Genomic DNA, 16,451 nt, shown 5'->3' with positions numbered 1-16,451 from the left:
GGTTTGTGTGGTAGTTTTTTTTTTTAATTTTATATGATTAATAATGGATTACTTTAGGATTTTTAGTTTAACCTTTCTGTCCTGCCAGGACACTCCATTAGATTAAGTGATATAATTAAAATAAATCGAATGTAAGTCAATCAACAAAGACTTGATTATCATTTTTAGAAGTATATTTAGGATATTTTTCTCTTGTAAATAAGTTTTTCAGTAGGAAAAATTAGTCCCTCAATGAAAATCAGATGTTCTTTAATTCCACAAAGGGAGCACTATAAACTTGTGTTACACCAAAATCTAGAAAGAGCCATCTGCTGGAATTTTGCTTGCCCAATAAGTGTGAGACTTGTGTTGAGTCACTTCATCTGGAAAATAGATGTTACATCAGTTATGATACTTGGGTTGTAAACGATATAAATTTCATCTAAATGAAGCAAAAGGGAATTATGGAAAGACACCGAATGGAGAGGAAAGCTGAAGAAGCAGGCAATACCAAGGAAGGAAACTAGGCCCGGGATCTCAATCAGGAAATCATGGCCAATTATTTTGGTTGCTGTTGTGATAATGTCTAGCTTAAAACCCCTTGCTTATCGTTATGCTCAAGATTTAAGTTTCTTAGAGTCAGAAATCTAGCGTGGGATATAAATATACTGCTACTTTGGAGTTGGGGACAATGGAGTGACTGGTTAACAATCCACCATTGCCCCCAGACTACTTGGAATACAAGAGGCAAAGACTGCTAGAAGTAAAACCAGAGAGGAAGGAGAAAATAATACTGGATGTTCATTCCGAAGGCCATCTAAATACTTTGTGAAAACAGCACTAGTGTTTGACCCATTGTCAGGCACATACTTTACATCGATTTTCCAGCACTTCTGATGGACTTACCTAAAACCATTAACCCTTCCATTTGGTTCCTTTTCTTATTAATGGTACATACCCATGAAGTGTTCGTTCCTGTTCATATTATAAGGCAACAAAATCCAATGATCCATTTGGGCATATCAGTGCTTACCTGTGCCCGCCACAATTGAAGAGCAACCAAAATGACTTACGCTGGAATGGAATCTAAAATAACTTACGCTGGAATGGAATCTAACTCCTCCTCTGATTCTTAGATCAACAGATCTCAGAGAATATGTTAAAGAAAATTCCCCTTTCCAATTCTGTCACCTTTTCGTCTCAGGGACCCTGGTAACAATACCCAGAAAAGTCCCTTAAGAAGTCGATACTAATACAAGTTAAGTAGAACAGGAATGAAACTTAAGGACCAGTTATAAAATTCCTTTCTTAAAAATCAAATACCTTTGGGGTGCCTGGGTGGCTCAGTTGGTTAAGTGTCTGACTGTTGGTTTCAGTTCAGGTCATGATCTCAGGGTCCTGAGATCCAGCCCTGCATAGGACTCCATGCTGAGCACAGAGTCTGCTTGAGATTCTCTCTTCCTCTTCCTCTGCCCCTCCCCCTGCTTGCTCACACCCATGTGGCACTCTCTCTTTCTCAAATAAATAAATAAAATCTTTTTTTAAAAAATCAAATACCTTTTAGAGAGTGTTTATTGATTGCCACAAATATTTATTCAGAACTTGGGTACCAAACGCTCTGCTTGATGTGAGAATAAACTACTGAGTAAAAACAAAACGCAGTCTTGCCATCAAAAGAAATCACTGCCTGGCAGTAGGGCTCATTACCACCACAGTGTGAAATACATTGATAATAATTTTTGAAAAGCTAAAAAACAGTATTATCATGTAAATATGAAATGAACACCTGTCTAAAGATTTTATTCAACTCAATTCCTCATAAGGGAACCAGTAAGACATTAAAACTAATCCCAAGAACTAGGTATTTTAGGCAATGATAGCATAAGATTGCTGAGTTAGATGCAAATCTGGTTAACATCCAATAAGCCTAGAGACCATAACCTTTGAGACTACCTTTTCTGCTGGACAAAAATGATGTGCATCCCTACCAGATAGAAATCTATCAGATAACATGGGACTTCATTAAGTCTGATATCTTTAATCAATAGGAACAGTGAATTGAACTAAGTACTTTGCCCCTCAGTTAAGGTTTCTCAAACTTTTCGTGTACAACAGAATCATGTGGGGGGCTAGTTGAAATACAGACTTCTAGGTCCCATCCCCAGAATTTCTGAGTCAGTTAATCTGGGGTGGGGCCCAAGAACTGTAATTTCTAGCAAGTTTCCAGGTGATGTGGCTGGTCCAGGGACCTCATTTTGAGAATCACTCTCCTAGATTATCCTTGGGCAGACTTTTATCCAGCATGAGGGAGGATGTGCTACCCTTCTTTCCTTATTTCCAAGCTTTCAGATAATTATGAATATTACTCAGCCATAAAAAAGAGTGAAAGCACATGGATGGAGCTAGAGAGTATTATGCTAAGCGAAATAAGTCGGAGAAAGAGAAACACTATACAATTTCACTCACATGTGGAGTCTAAGAAACAAGACAAACAGGCACAGGGAAAAAGAGAGAGAGAGGCAAACCAAGAAGCCGATTCTGAACTATAGAGAACAAACTGAGGTTACCAGAGGGGACGTGGGTAGGGGGATGGATGAAATAGGTGATGGGGATTAAGGAGAGCACTTACCACAATGAGCACTGGGTGTGTATATAAGTGGTGCACATCTTAAACTAATATTATACTGCCTGTTAACTCTACTCGAATTTAAGTAAAACTTAAAAATTAAATGAATGAATGAATAAATAAATAAAATTGAAAGATTATTCTTGATCACAAAAAAGTTGGTCTTACTGGGTTTGGCCTGATTATTTATATACATACAACAATTTAACCATATGGGCCTCAAGTTTTCTCCACAAATCTAGAGCCTTAGTTTACTGAGCAAATACATGGACCAAAAAAATTACCTTCTTTCAGAAACTTGCATAAGGTATCTCAAGCCTTTAAAAGCCTCGATTATTTGTTCCTCTACTCCAAGGCTGGGGCCCTAAGCCCAAGGAAGTCCTTCCACTGGATTTCACCTACTATATCACTAAATCGGGGTAAATTCCTCCCTTTTTGAAGTCTGCAAAATTTAAGGTCCTTGCCTTTCCAGGAAGTGACCTTTCTTACCCCTATATTGGGGGAGGGCTTTGTAAGCATTAGCTCTAGGTATAAAGTCAACACTTTGTTCCCTAGCATGAACTTCCTATATCTGATTAAGAGCATCATTCTCAAATATAAACTTCTGGGTATGGCTTTGGTTGAACAATCTATCTATCTGATTATATATTGGTAAAAAGGACAGATTCTTACTGAATCTATGCCAATAGAAGTATGAATGGTAAGGAGACTCACTAAAAATATTTGTTTCCGAATACAAAGGACAACAGAGAGAATCATACACCATTTTAAAATGTTTCATTTCAGAGGCGCCTGGGTGGCTTAGTTGGTTAAGCCTCGGACTCTTATTTCAGCTCAGGGCATGGTCTCAGGGTCGTGAGACCCAGCCCTGCAACAGCTCTGTACTGGGCATGAGCCTGCTTAAGATTCTCTCTTCCCCTCTCCCTTTGCCTCTGCCCGCACACCCTCTCTAAAAATATATAAATAAAGAAAATGTTTCATTTCAGTTTACTGATGCACAGTCTACTACACTGACAGAGATAAATTAAGAAGAAAGAAAAGGAAAGTGTTCTACTTATACCCATAGAAAATAAAACATCAGAAATTCATACAATATTTCACACAAATAATCACAATTAAATTTTCCCTCGTCAGTTCATTCAATCCTATTAATTCTTACTTCCCAGCATCTTGGGTCAAGCAATGGGCTTTCATGAAGTATGTCTGGTTTGAAAGGAATCTTCAGAGTGTTAGAATCCAGAAATTCTCGGAGCGCTTGTGTGGCTCAGTCAGGTAAATGTCTGCCTTCGGCTCAGGTTATGATCCCAGGGTCCTGGGATCAAGCATCACATTGAGCTCCCTGCTCCGCGGGGAGTCTGCTTCTCCATTTCCCTCTGCTGCTCCCCCTGCTTGTACTCTCTCTCTCTCTCTCTCTGTCAAATGAATAAATAAAATCTTGAAAAAAAAAATCCAGAAATTCTGATTCAGACACTGGTAGTCTGAAATGTGTTTAAACGATGTCAGCTAAGAAGCTTATACTCAAGAGTCTATTCTTTATGGAATCGGTAGTTAAGAGACCAGTTTCACCTTTCAGAGTTTCAGTTGCCAGCGTCAACCACAGCTGTGAAGCAGATGACGCTCCTGACGAATCATCAGAAGGTCAATAGTAGACTAATTATACGTCACGGCGCCTACGTCATTAGCCTACGCCTTCTCCTCAGGTAGGCATTTTATCTTTTCTCATCATCACAAGAAGGGTGAGTACAATATAGTAAGATAACTTTTATGGCAATATACAATTATAATTGTCCAATTTATTATTGTTGCTGTAAATTTCTTACCGTGCCTAATTTACCAACTGAACTTTATCGTAGGTATGTATGTATAGGAAAAAACTGACCGCGGTGGATTAGGTGCTCCCTGTGGCTTCAGGCTTCCACTGGGAGTCTTGCAGTGCATCTCTCTGCCAGACAACAGGGAACGTTCCCTGTACCTGGTACTCTTGGTACCTTACTACGGGGCTTTCTATGAGGCTATGAAACTTAGAGGCTCTTGTGAGGCTATTGTGTACCTATTGTGAATGTAATAATTGTGTATCCAGTTGTAATTTCAGTTCCACAGATCATAAAATCACCAATAATCAAGTTTCCTGCCCTGACTCACTGACATGGTCGTGCAGGTGAATTTTGTTCCTGTGCACACAGCCAGCACCACAAAGCTCTCACTCCAACAGAAAGGCTTTACTGTCTTAAGAGGAAAATCTATACAAAAACCAAAATAATTCTTCGAAGTTTATTTGAACCAAAGAATATTTACACAGTTCTCTTTGTGTTGTACAAAGAGAATGATTGTATTTCCTTTTATTAAGTGATTGTATTTTCTGTCTAAATGCATGTCTAAAAGTCTTCAATCACGTAATGGTCCTTTTTTATATCTTTGCTGTTATCTTTTATTATTTTTGTTATCTTTTATTTTAAAACCAATATACACATATTATAAATATTTCTTTTTTTAATATTCCATTTATTTTATTTTAAGAGAGAGAGCGAGTGAGTGAGAGAGCACTAGTAGGGGAAGGGGCAGAGGGAAAGAGAGAGAGAGAGAGAGAGAGAGAAGTGGACTCCCCACTGAGCAGGGAGCCCGACACGGGGCTCCATCCCAGGACTCTGGGATCATGACCTGAGCCAAAGGCAGACGCTCAACCAATTGAGACACCCAGGCCCCCCCTTCAGAAATATTTACTCATGTTACTTTATGGCCCTGGAAAGCATCTTAAAATTTTAGATGTTTCCATTATGTTCCCTCTTCACATCCACTGAGCATAGTCAGACATACTACATATCTCAGAATCAATTCATGGAAAGTGTCACAAATTCCTTGCTGGCACTCAGTTAGTCTTCTGTTCAATGTGTCTTCTCCAAAAGGTTAAATATTTGAAATAAGAAATTTCCCTTAACAGCCATTCAATCCTTCAACACACATTTATTGAGCTCATACTCCATGATAGATTTGGGCTGGACCCAGGGGATGCAGTGGAGGGTACCCACAGGGTCCTGGTTCCCTGCCCTGCCCTGCAGACCTTACATAGAATCTGCCTCCCAGCAAGTTTGGTTTTGTTCAAAATTATCTCCAGTTGTCCCATACATCCTGACGACAAGTTAAAAATGTCACGTATTAACTGAGGCATGTTCAAGGCTCTAAAATGCCAATTAATGGGGTTATCATATGCTGATTGTTCTGCTGTGTCGCAGCATTAGTCCTCCTTGATGAACCAACACAACAGAAACCTCTATGTCCTGAGGTGAAAGAGAAGGCAGAGGAACTGAGAGTCGTGGAGGTTCCACTCCAAGGCAACTGGTTCTCAAGGTGGGATGCACGACGGGATCATCGGGAGGGGGTTAGAAAATGCTGAAGCTAGTGTCTCACCCCCAGAGAATCTGATTTATTAGTCTGGGATGCCAAATGGGGACATGCAATAGCTTCCCAGGTGATTCTAATGTATAGCCAAGGCTGACGACCATTGCTGTAGCTGGTAGAAACATTGTATTCCAAAGCACATTCTAACATTTGCCTTTCACATCGCCGTCCTGTCTACAAAATAATGTTATGAAAGAACCTAGTTTATCCTTTCTCTCTGGCCTGTTGGTACCTGCTATGATTCTTTTTTAAAGGTAAACACGTTCCCCTTTTTTGTGACAAAGAACTTCGAAGCACTAATCTTACCTTTCGTGAGTAATTGACTTTTCATCATTCAATGAACTGTTAGTTGTGACTGAACATCCTTTATTAATCTGTGTTTCTGAAAGACAGAGCCCACTTCTGAGTTATACAATTGTTTACGTATATTTCTTATCTTTCGATAAAAAGGGGCCCTAAACATCCAGGACAGTACTTTATACAAACAAATGCCAAGGAGCTTGTCTTGTTATTCCTTTGTTCTAGGATTTCCTTTGGCACACAGGCATTGACTGAAGCATGGGTCCCCCAGAACTGATGCCAGCTCACTGGGTTTACCCACAAAGCCAGGTAACACCCCCTCCATGATACATGTCTGTTATGAAAACTTCTCTTTCCTCTGAATTGGCTGCCCTGATGTTTGTCCTCCTGCCAAGGAGACCGTCCAACAAAACGGAGTCAATTACATATACCCCTATCTCAGGGAGCTCCTGCCTCAGAGGTCGCTCAGCCGCTTTAGGAACAGGTTGGCAGGATGTGGCGAAGAGCCCATTTGAGCCAGAGCTTGGCCTTACTGCCTTCTTCACAGATAAACCACTCTCTTTGTACCATTCTAGATTCTTCTTTAAAGATTTATTTATTTATTTATTTATTTATTTATTTATTTATTTGAGAGAGAATGAGAGCAAGAGAGGTCATAGAGGGAGAGGGAGAAGCATACTCCCCACTGAGCAGGGAACATGGTGTGGGACTCGATCCCAGGACCCTGGGATCATGACCTGAGCCAAAGGTAGATGCTTAACCAACTGAGCCCCCCAGGCACCCCTAGATTTTTCTTTAAAAGATAATGTTGACTTCCCTGTAATGATGAGATGTTACAGGGCCTTCCCCAAGAAAGCACTGTGTACTATGTGGTCAGCTTTCACATGGTCTCCTACTTGGGGAGAAAATTAGGTATACCCACCACTGTTGTCTCATGAGAAAGAAAATGTCAAGGTTTGTGTCAGGTGCTGAGTCTTGGCCACTGCACCTCGGCGATCTCCTCAGGGGGAGAATGCAGTACAAATGAACTCAACTCAAAGCAGTGTGAGAGAATAGATAACAAAAGTTGATGGGAAATAAGAGTTAATTTGGGAAAGAAAATTATTTCTGTGGCTTCAGGAAACCAAGATCAGAATCCCCAGTACCTGGGCATTTAAAAAATTGTTATGTTTATCTTTTCTGAATATAAAATAATGTGTACTTCTTGTATCTGTTAGGATGCTTTCAGGTGTAAAATAAAACCCACTTGAAGTGGCTTAAACAAAGAAGTAAATGTATGTGCTCACATAGGAGGAAGTGCAGAGTTCAGGGGACTTCAAGGTTGATTGATACAGCAGATCAACAATATCAAGTAAGACTTAGGTTACTTCAGTTCGCACTCTGCTGTGAACAGTTCAGTACCATCTTAAGTCCACTTCCTCTAGGGGCCACGGTGCCGTTACTAATAAAACGGGGGCCACATGTTTCTCCATTCCTGTCTAGAGCTGCTTCTCTGGTCTCATTTACTACAATTGGGGTACATGCTCATTCCTGAACCAGTTACAGAGATTAAGATTAATCTAGCATCCATCAGTGATACCCATTCAACTGAGGGCCAGCATCTTCTGTGGCACTTGGGCTGAGTAGGGAGAAACACCGGCATTCTGTTAAGGGGGAAAAAAGGAACAAGCACAATACATATGAAATTCACTTTGGAGAGCCCTGACCAGGAACTTTAAGTAAATAAGCAAAAGAAGATAAAATGGGCTAATAAAAAAAAATGCTTGATTGATTTTAGAGAAACAAGGAAACAAGAAAATGGGAACAAAGAATAGATAGGACAAATAGAAAACAAAGAGCAAGATGGTAAACTTAAATTCTACATTAAATGAACAAGGACTAAACATTCCAATTAAAAGACAAAGGTTGAGAGACAGGATTAAGGAAACCAAGAAAGAATCACCTATTGCTATTTTATTTTTATTTTTAAAAAAGATTTTAATTATTTTTGCGAGAGAGAGCACGAGCACGAGTGGGGGGTGGGGAGGGAGGGGCAGAGGGAGAAGCAGAATCCCTACTGAGCAGGGAGCCCAATGTGGGCTTAGCCCACTGAGCCACCCAGGCACCCACCTATTGCTATTTTAAAGAAAAAACTTTATTTAATTTAATTAATTTATTTTTAGAGAGGAAGAGAGGGGATGTGGAAACGGCAGAGGGGGAGAGAGACAGAGACAGAGACAGAGACAGAGACAGAGAAGCTTAAGCAACCTCCACAGCTTAAGCAACCAGAGCAGAGCCCAATGTGGGGCTCAATCTCACAACCCTGAGATCTTGGCCTGAACCGAAATTAAGAGTCAGACGCTTACCTGACTAAGCCACCCAGGCGCCCCAAGAAACAAACTTGAAATATGAGGATACAGATAGATTGAAAGTAAAAAGATGGGAAAAGATACCATAAACATCAACCAAAGGATGTTGGTGTGGCCACATTAATATTGGTGTGCGGAAGTGCAGGTGCCTAAAATAGCCAAAACTTGAAGAACAGAGTTAGAAAAAACTTACCATATAAAGCTACAACAGTTAATACAGGTGTTGACAAAACAAATAAACCATTGCAACAGAATACAGCTCACTGGGTTTACCCACAAAACCAGGTAACACCCCCTCCATGATACATGTCTATTATGAAAACTTCATAACAGACAGATCTGTGCCTGTATGCTGACTAATTTATAAAAGTTACTACTGCGATTCAGTGGAGGAAACAATGTTTTTCTCAACACAGCTTTGTAATCTCTAAAAACTTTTATGCTGCCAAGTACTCATGGATAACTCTATGCACATGGAGCTTTGTAACTAGAAAATATAATCTGCCATCGTTCTTTCTTAAAAATAACAGTTTTAGAACTCCCTATTTTTCTCTTTTGTGCATAAAGTTAAGTAAATAGATGACTAGTTGACTCATCTTAAAATAAAGTGTTCCAGTTTATTTTAAAAGTTGATTTGTCATTTGGCTTTTGGCTTTTGGCTTAATGGTAATTTTTTCAGAGCATGTTATGTTTTATTTTTGTGTAGTTAAGTTCACCAATACCTTTGTGCTCCCCAAACAATGTCTCAAATCGCCTGCCTTTGTTTTGTTTTTTTTTTAATATTTTATTTACTTATTTGAGAGAGAGAGAGAGTGTGCACACAAGTGGGGGCGGGGAGAGCAGAGAGAGAGGGAGAAGCAGACTCCCCGATGAGCAGGGAGCCCGACTCAAAGCAGGGATCCATCACAGGACCCTGGGATCATGACCTGAGCTGAAGGCAGACGCTCAACCGACTGAGCCACTCAGGCGTCCCTCAAATCACCTCTCTTTAGAGAAGCAGAAAAGCTCAGGTGCTTTCTTTCCTGGCCTCCACTTCCCAGCCTTCTTCCTCCCAGGCTCCTTGGCAGCTAGAGTGCAAGTATGTGATAGAGGTTTAACCAAGCAGATGCCCTCACCCCAGATTTTTAACTTGATAGCTACTGACCCAAAGCACTAAGAGCTGTGGTGTCCACAAGAGTGACAGCACTGACCACAAAAATATCCAGGTTGTGGGAGCAGCAGATGCTGCATGAAATATGGTAGCCGAGTCATCACTGGCAAGATTTTGGCCATGGCCCTGCAGTTGCCTGGTCTCCTTTGTCCCTGGCTTTCCTCCAGCTAGCTTCTCACAATTTCCTGGTATTTCTGTGAACCATCAGCTTTTCAATTGACTCCTTCTCTGTTAAACCAAAGTGGGTTTCTGACGCTAAGAATGTTGATAGTTACAATAAATAAGGAGAATAGCCCTCTCCCATGCACTGTGTCCCACCTGACCCCCTGAGCACCAGGAGTCCTTTATGAAAACAGGCCCCTTAGTTCAGGTCATGCCTCCCCACCCCTCTCTCCCCTCCTCCCTTCCCCTTTTCTCCCCTCTCTTCTCTCCTCCCCTTCCACCCGCTCTTCCCCTTTTCCCCTTCACCATCCCCTCCTTGCCTCCTCTCCCCCCACCTTCTCCTCTTTTCCCCCTCCCTCCTCCCTTCTTTGTCCACTCCCCTCCTCTTTCTCTCCAAGTCTCAGCTATGATTCCAGATTCCAAGAGACCAGTCTTGGGGCAGATATCACAGACATTCACCATACTTTCTCACCATCCCTCACTGCCTCAGTCTCCTCCACAAACCTTCCCTGAGAAGAGCCTCCACCCAATACAATATACATGCTCCTATAAATAGACCCCTGGGGCCACCATTCTAATAATTCTTCCATCCTGTTCAGACAAGTCCAACTGCCAGGCTAGGACACAACTTGCACCTAGCTTAGAACCCCCTAACCCTGAGTAATTCATTACTTTGGAAAATAAGCAGAACTTTTTATGAAAATACCCTTCTAGATTATCTTTAGCAGGACTTAATTATCCCTGCTGAGCCTGACACCTGCTTCCTAAGGACTTGGCCCTGGCCAATTCCCTTCTTCCCATCCCCTCTTCCTCCCTGTCTTCCACAAGTATTCACTGAGTACCTTCTAAGAATGAGGTAAGATGGGGGAGCCTCAGCTCAGTTCTCCCTCAGAGAAGTTTCACTTCACTCTATTATGTTCTATAACCCAAAGTAAGTCTCTGTGCATCAGTATAATCAAGGCTGCTCCTCTTAGAGGTGACAGAAGTCTCTTCTATTTCCACTGCAAAGGAAATACCTTCAGATCTGAATCATTAAAAAGGTGATACTTTTACTTTTTTCTAAAATCAATGAAAGGGCTCTGTCAAACAAGAATCATTTGGCTATGTCCCAGGAGCCATTCAATAATATCTTCCCTTGGTGTCAGCTCATGGCTCAGAGGGTTTCTGGGACACTGGCTCCTGGGAGGCTTTACCTGGAGGGCAAATGCAGGTAAGCTCCCCGTGACCAGGTGATGGGGGCAAAGTCTCTTGTCTACTCCTTCAGGACCCCTGGGAACCAAAAGTTATGCACAAGAATGTTTTAGCTACAACCATTGACAACCATTTCTGATGATCAATTTTCCATAAATGTCAACAAGCATATATTGACACATCCATCTATTGACATATATGTATGACATATATACACATACAGTTTCATTGTAAAGGCACATTTAAATAAATTTATTGACATACTTAAATACACAGTCTCCAATTCGAATACATAAACTGCTTAAAATTTTTGCCCTATAAGTTATAAATAGGCTAAGCCATTTACAAGATAATTATAGCCAGTAGTCATCTTCGTTCCTGCTAAAGATGATTTTTCACAATCATAACCTGAGCAGATTTTCACAGGCCACACGATCTCAAGGGTCAGATTTTTTGCATCTTCAAGTGCCAGGGTTATACACTTATAATCCTCTGTCAGAGATTTAGTTAGGAGCTGGAAAGGATTATTCTAAATTGGGAACTTCAAGAGGAAAAGGACAGCAGAATCCACAAGTGTCGGCCCCCCAGGAGAGGTCAGAGAAGCCTCTGTCTCCACCTGCTTGGGCGTAGACCTAGGTCTGTTCCCCATGGAGTCCCCAAAGCATGGCCCCTCAGCCTTAGGGAGAGAGCTTATTCTGGAGACTACCGGGGGCCCTAAAGTTCGGCTGCCTAAGTTCTGGAAGGGATTCAACCCCAGTTGTAGAGGTCCCCACACACGTGCCAGGTAAACATGCAATATGGGAGAAAGTTGAGGTTGCTCTTGGGTCCCTTGGGGTTAACTTCCCAGCAACTTGTACGCTAAACTTGTGTCCACTCATGGAGTGGGACTTTAACGCCATCATTAGTGGCTTAATGGGAGTCCCATGGGATAACAATTTGTCATCATTTTTAAACCCTAGAAAGAGGCTAAATCCTTCACACTACACAGATTTAGATCCAACTCTTTGATTTTGTTCCAAATTATTATAATAGTCAAAATAATTTAAACTGAAAAGATTTGTTTCTACCAGTACAGTCACTTGCAAAACTCTCTATGTATTTTTTCAGTGATCCTCATATATTTGTATAAGGCTTTTCATAGTTACCAAAATGCTTCCCCCCATTGCCCCATTTGGTTCATCATGAAGCCCCTCAGAGTTGAAAGGATTGGTGAGTATATCCATTAGACAGTCAAGGAAACTGACACACAGGGAGGCATAAAATTTTACAACTAGTAAAAAAGGGAAGGAGTCAGGCCTCCCAAGCTTGTGCTTTTGTACAGCCCAAAGTAGAAACAGAGTAATATATTTTGGCATTTTCCAGGCTGAAATACAGAGGCACAAAAAACCATTAAGCCTCTCTTGTAAGATCTGTTGTTAGTGTTTTTATTTGAAAGAGAAGATGCTGGGGCACCTGGGTGGCTGTCAGTTAAGATCCTGACTCTTGATTTCGGCTCAGGTCATGATCTCAGGGTAGAACCTGTTTAAGATTCTCTCTCTCTCCCTCCCTCTCTCTGCCCCTTCCCACAGAGAACGGGTGCTCGCTCTCTCTCTCTCAAGAAAAATAAAGAAATAAAATAAAAATAAGAAGGTGCTGACCATAAATAATTTTCTATCTACATTTTCCAAAAGAAAAGAGAGAGGGAAAAAGAGATTGATTATCAGGACTAAATCATGTACTGACATAAGAGCGTTTTTTACTCAAGCACACTGTGCCCTGCATAGCTGTCACCTATTCTGGTTTTGTTTTTTGTTTTGTTGGTTTTTTGGTGGTTTTTTTTTTTTTTTTTTTTTTTTTTTTTTTGGTCACCTACTTTGTGCGATAGTGATACTGTTACCACTGGGGTATCAACTAGGATTTCATGAAGCAAATTATATTTTAAAGGACCAAAGTCATTATTTGAGGGCCAACTATGGAAAATTTATGCAAAATGTAAAATTAGTGTCTAATATTTCTTTTATGTGAGTATACCGTGTTTCAACAATTCCAAAGTATACTCTTTTTTTCTCATTTTAACCTCTCAAATCAGCATGCTTTCTGAAAGCGGGATGCAGTCGATGCGTCATACAATAACTGGCCACCAGGTGGCAGTCATGATGTAGTATAGTGTGAACTTTTCCATTTACCCCTTCACGGAGGATCTAGAAATTGTCAACCTCAAAAGCACGTTAGATTTGATGAAATACACAATGCCTTGTTTTAAACAAAATATAACTACAGCAAGAGTTGATTTTAAACGGGGGGTCAGATAATAATACCAGGAACTAGGTTATATTTTCATTCTAGCTTTAGAATTCACCGACAGTGAAGCCTTGAGACAGGAGGCACCACCCTCAAACGCATAAAGGCAGAAGGCTCTCACCCTCCCACCCTCTCCTTCTCTCTCTTTACCCATGACCTGGATCTATGACCCCAGGTGTGCTTGGTACCTTCCAGGACTTGTGGGTAATAAACCTTGTGGGTTTTTTTGAAGTTCCCTGGTGGTGGTTGTTGAGGTCATTTTGCAGTCATAACAAGAGCCCCAGGACAGGTTCAGCTGCGGCATTGGTTGGGGAAATGTCTGCGAGGGTTTGCCACAAGTAGAAAGGGTGCAGGCATTCCTAGCTGATAGTATCACTATCGATTGGCTGAGACTAACAGAAAACAACTGTTATAATAGCTTATACCATTATTTTATGTGTGTGACCTCTTATAGTTTGTGGCATAGAAACTTACAGCATGCACTTTGCATTAGAAGATAATTATTTCCTTCTTTCCACTCCAGCCTTCTGTCCATCTGTCCTCACTGCATATTGTATAAGCATACAAATCAGTATGATTCAAATATCCCTAAAAAGACAGCCAATCTTCAAAGAGGTTAATAAGACATGACCTATTGCATGAAGGGGGGGGGGGGGAAGATGGTTCAAAAACAACCAAAATGTCAACATGGTGTGAAAGAACCCAATTAGCAATACAGATATAAAGATGCTACACTTGTGATAAGCTTGATTAACAAAACAATGAAGCCAATGAGAAAAATTTTAATAAAACATTCTGGTGTTGAAAGCTTATCTTTGACGAGTTGGAAAAGCAAAGAAAAATAATCCTGAACCATTTCCCAGTTTAGAAAGATTTTGTTTATCCTTCTTTGCTAGAGTTGGAGCCAACAATTCTGATGGTTTGGATTAGCTCTTAATATTTGTAGCCATAGGGTTATTCAAATCACTGGTGCATTTTTGGCAACAACTGTCTCTCCACGGACAACAGCAACGAGGGAACGAAGCTTCTCTACAAATAAGTCACAAGACTTCTCTCTCCTTTTACCACTTTGACCAGTGGACTTTAGTCAGAAATAGGCAAAGGGAAGTAGTAAGCCCACAACACCAACGCACCAAGATCTATGTAATACCCTTCAGTCCTCCTTAGTTTCCAGGCTTTCCAATGTGCTCAGCTGTCCACTAAGTTTTCCAGGCTCGGAGCCAACTAATGTTTCCTGTTAAGCATCTCAGTCACATTAAAAAAAAAAAACAAAACAGAACTGCTGTATTGAATCTGGGGCCATGCAGCAATGCCAGGGGGAGAGGCAGTTAGTGTGGATAAGAGGCTCATGAAGTTTTTACAGTTTGTCAAAGATAAAAAGAGTCTTTTTATCTGGAAAATTATTTTAGTCTTGAAACAAAGCTCTTGTGTTCATTTATTCATTCATTTTGTAAATTCATTCACACTACGAACTGCTGTAAGAGTAATGCCACAGCGAAAGTAATCAGAGTTTCAGAATCAGATGAACCTGGATTCAATGCCTGATTTTGACAATGCTTTTCCTGAACCTCAGTTTCCTCACCTGTAAAAATTAAAATAATAATACCGTATTTGAGGGCTTTTCTAAGGATTTGAAATAATGTATATACAATAACTGGTGCATGATAATTTCTTAATAAATGAGAACTGCAATTATTACTATTATATTATCTCTATCTCTATCTCTAGTAATATAAGCCTCCAATTCAATCCTACATATTTACCTAAGGATGGTTCTTCCTCTGAGCCAGCTTCTTAAGCCTGACAGAGAAAAATTCACATTCCTACTAGCTTTTTATTACCTCATTTCAACCATGGGAGATCTCCCCCCCACCCCCGACAAAGACATCTTCTTGACCAAACTTTAATCAGGCTCCTCTGAGCCCTCTTCTGTCAGCAGAGGCTTTGACTTTGGCTTTGGCCTATTGCCCTTGATCTTGGCCTGCTGAGTCCAGTCTTAGCACAAATCTACTGATCCAGTCTATCAAGAATCCCTTGTGCTTGATAGCTGGGCATGTTGGCCTGCTTTAGCAAGGATCCCCCTACCCTTGATGGCTAATCAATTTCCTCTTAATAACTTTCCATCTGTAGACCCCCTCACTCTACTCATTGGCTATAAATCCTCAACTGTTTTTGCTATAGTTGGAATTGAGTTTACTCTCTCTCCCCAACCACAATAGTCTCAAATGACATCTTCCTTAACATTTTAACAAGTGTCAAAATACATTTTTTTTACACCCCTTATCTCTGCATATCTATTTCTGACCGAATGGTGGTGTCACTGCCCATAAGGACAGAAAATGGAACTTGGTCTCCCATAGAATTAGGACATGTCACCAGGGGAACCCTGTTGCTCCCCTTGAAGCCCAGCCACCACTAATCTACATGCCACATTGGACAAACACCCATCCTCTGAAATGGAACCACAGGGCTGGCTCCACTCAAAGCCTGGAAGGATGTGCAGCTGGCTCCCTGCAGGCCAGGCCTGCTCCACATATTGAGCCCCTGTCACCCGGAAAAGCTCACTGCTGCTCCTCACAATGGTCTCTATTCCTCCTTGAAGGCCTGCCCTTGGGGTGCCTGGTGGCCCAGTTGGTTGAGCATCCAGCTCTTGAGTTTGGCTCAGGTTATGATCCCAGGGTCGTAGGATCAACCCCCACTGTCAGACTCCAAGCTCAGCGTGGTGTCTGCTTGTCCTCCTCCCCTCAGGTCCTCCCCCTCTTTGTGCACACTCTTTCTCTCAAATAAATAAAATCTTTAAATTAAAAGAAAAAGAAAAAACAAAGCCTGCCCTTGCCCTCTGTCAATTAATTCCTCTGACTAAACACACCCATTTTGTTTTCTTAGTCCCTCAGACTTGCTGACTCACAGCTCTGATAGCAATCCTTTTACTGGTGAAAGCTGACCCTGACTGCCCAGTCCTCCTCTTGTAATCGCACTTGAAGTGTAGTGGGGGCTTTTGGTGACTCACAGTTTTGGA

The sequence above is a fragment of the Ursus arctos genome, unplaced genomic scaffold (genome assembly GCF_023065955.2).
Source record: "Ursus arctos isolate Adak ecotype North America unplaced genomic scaffold, UrsArc2.0 scaffold_5, whole genome shotgun sequence".
NCBI classification, from domain to species: Eukaryota; Metazoa; Chordata; class Mammalia; order Carnivora; family Ursidae; genus Ursus; species Ursus arctos.
Note: the sequence above shows the minus strand (reverse complement) of the source record.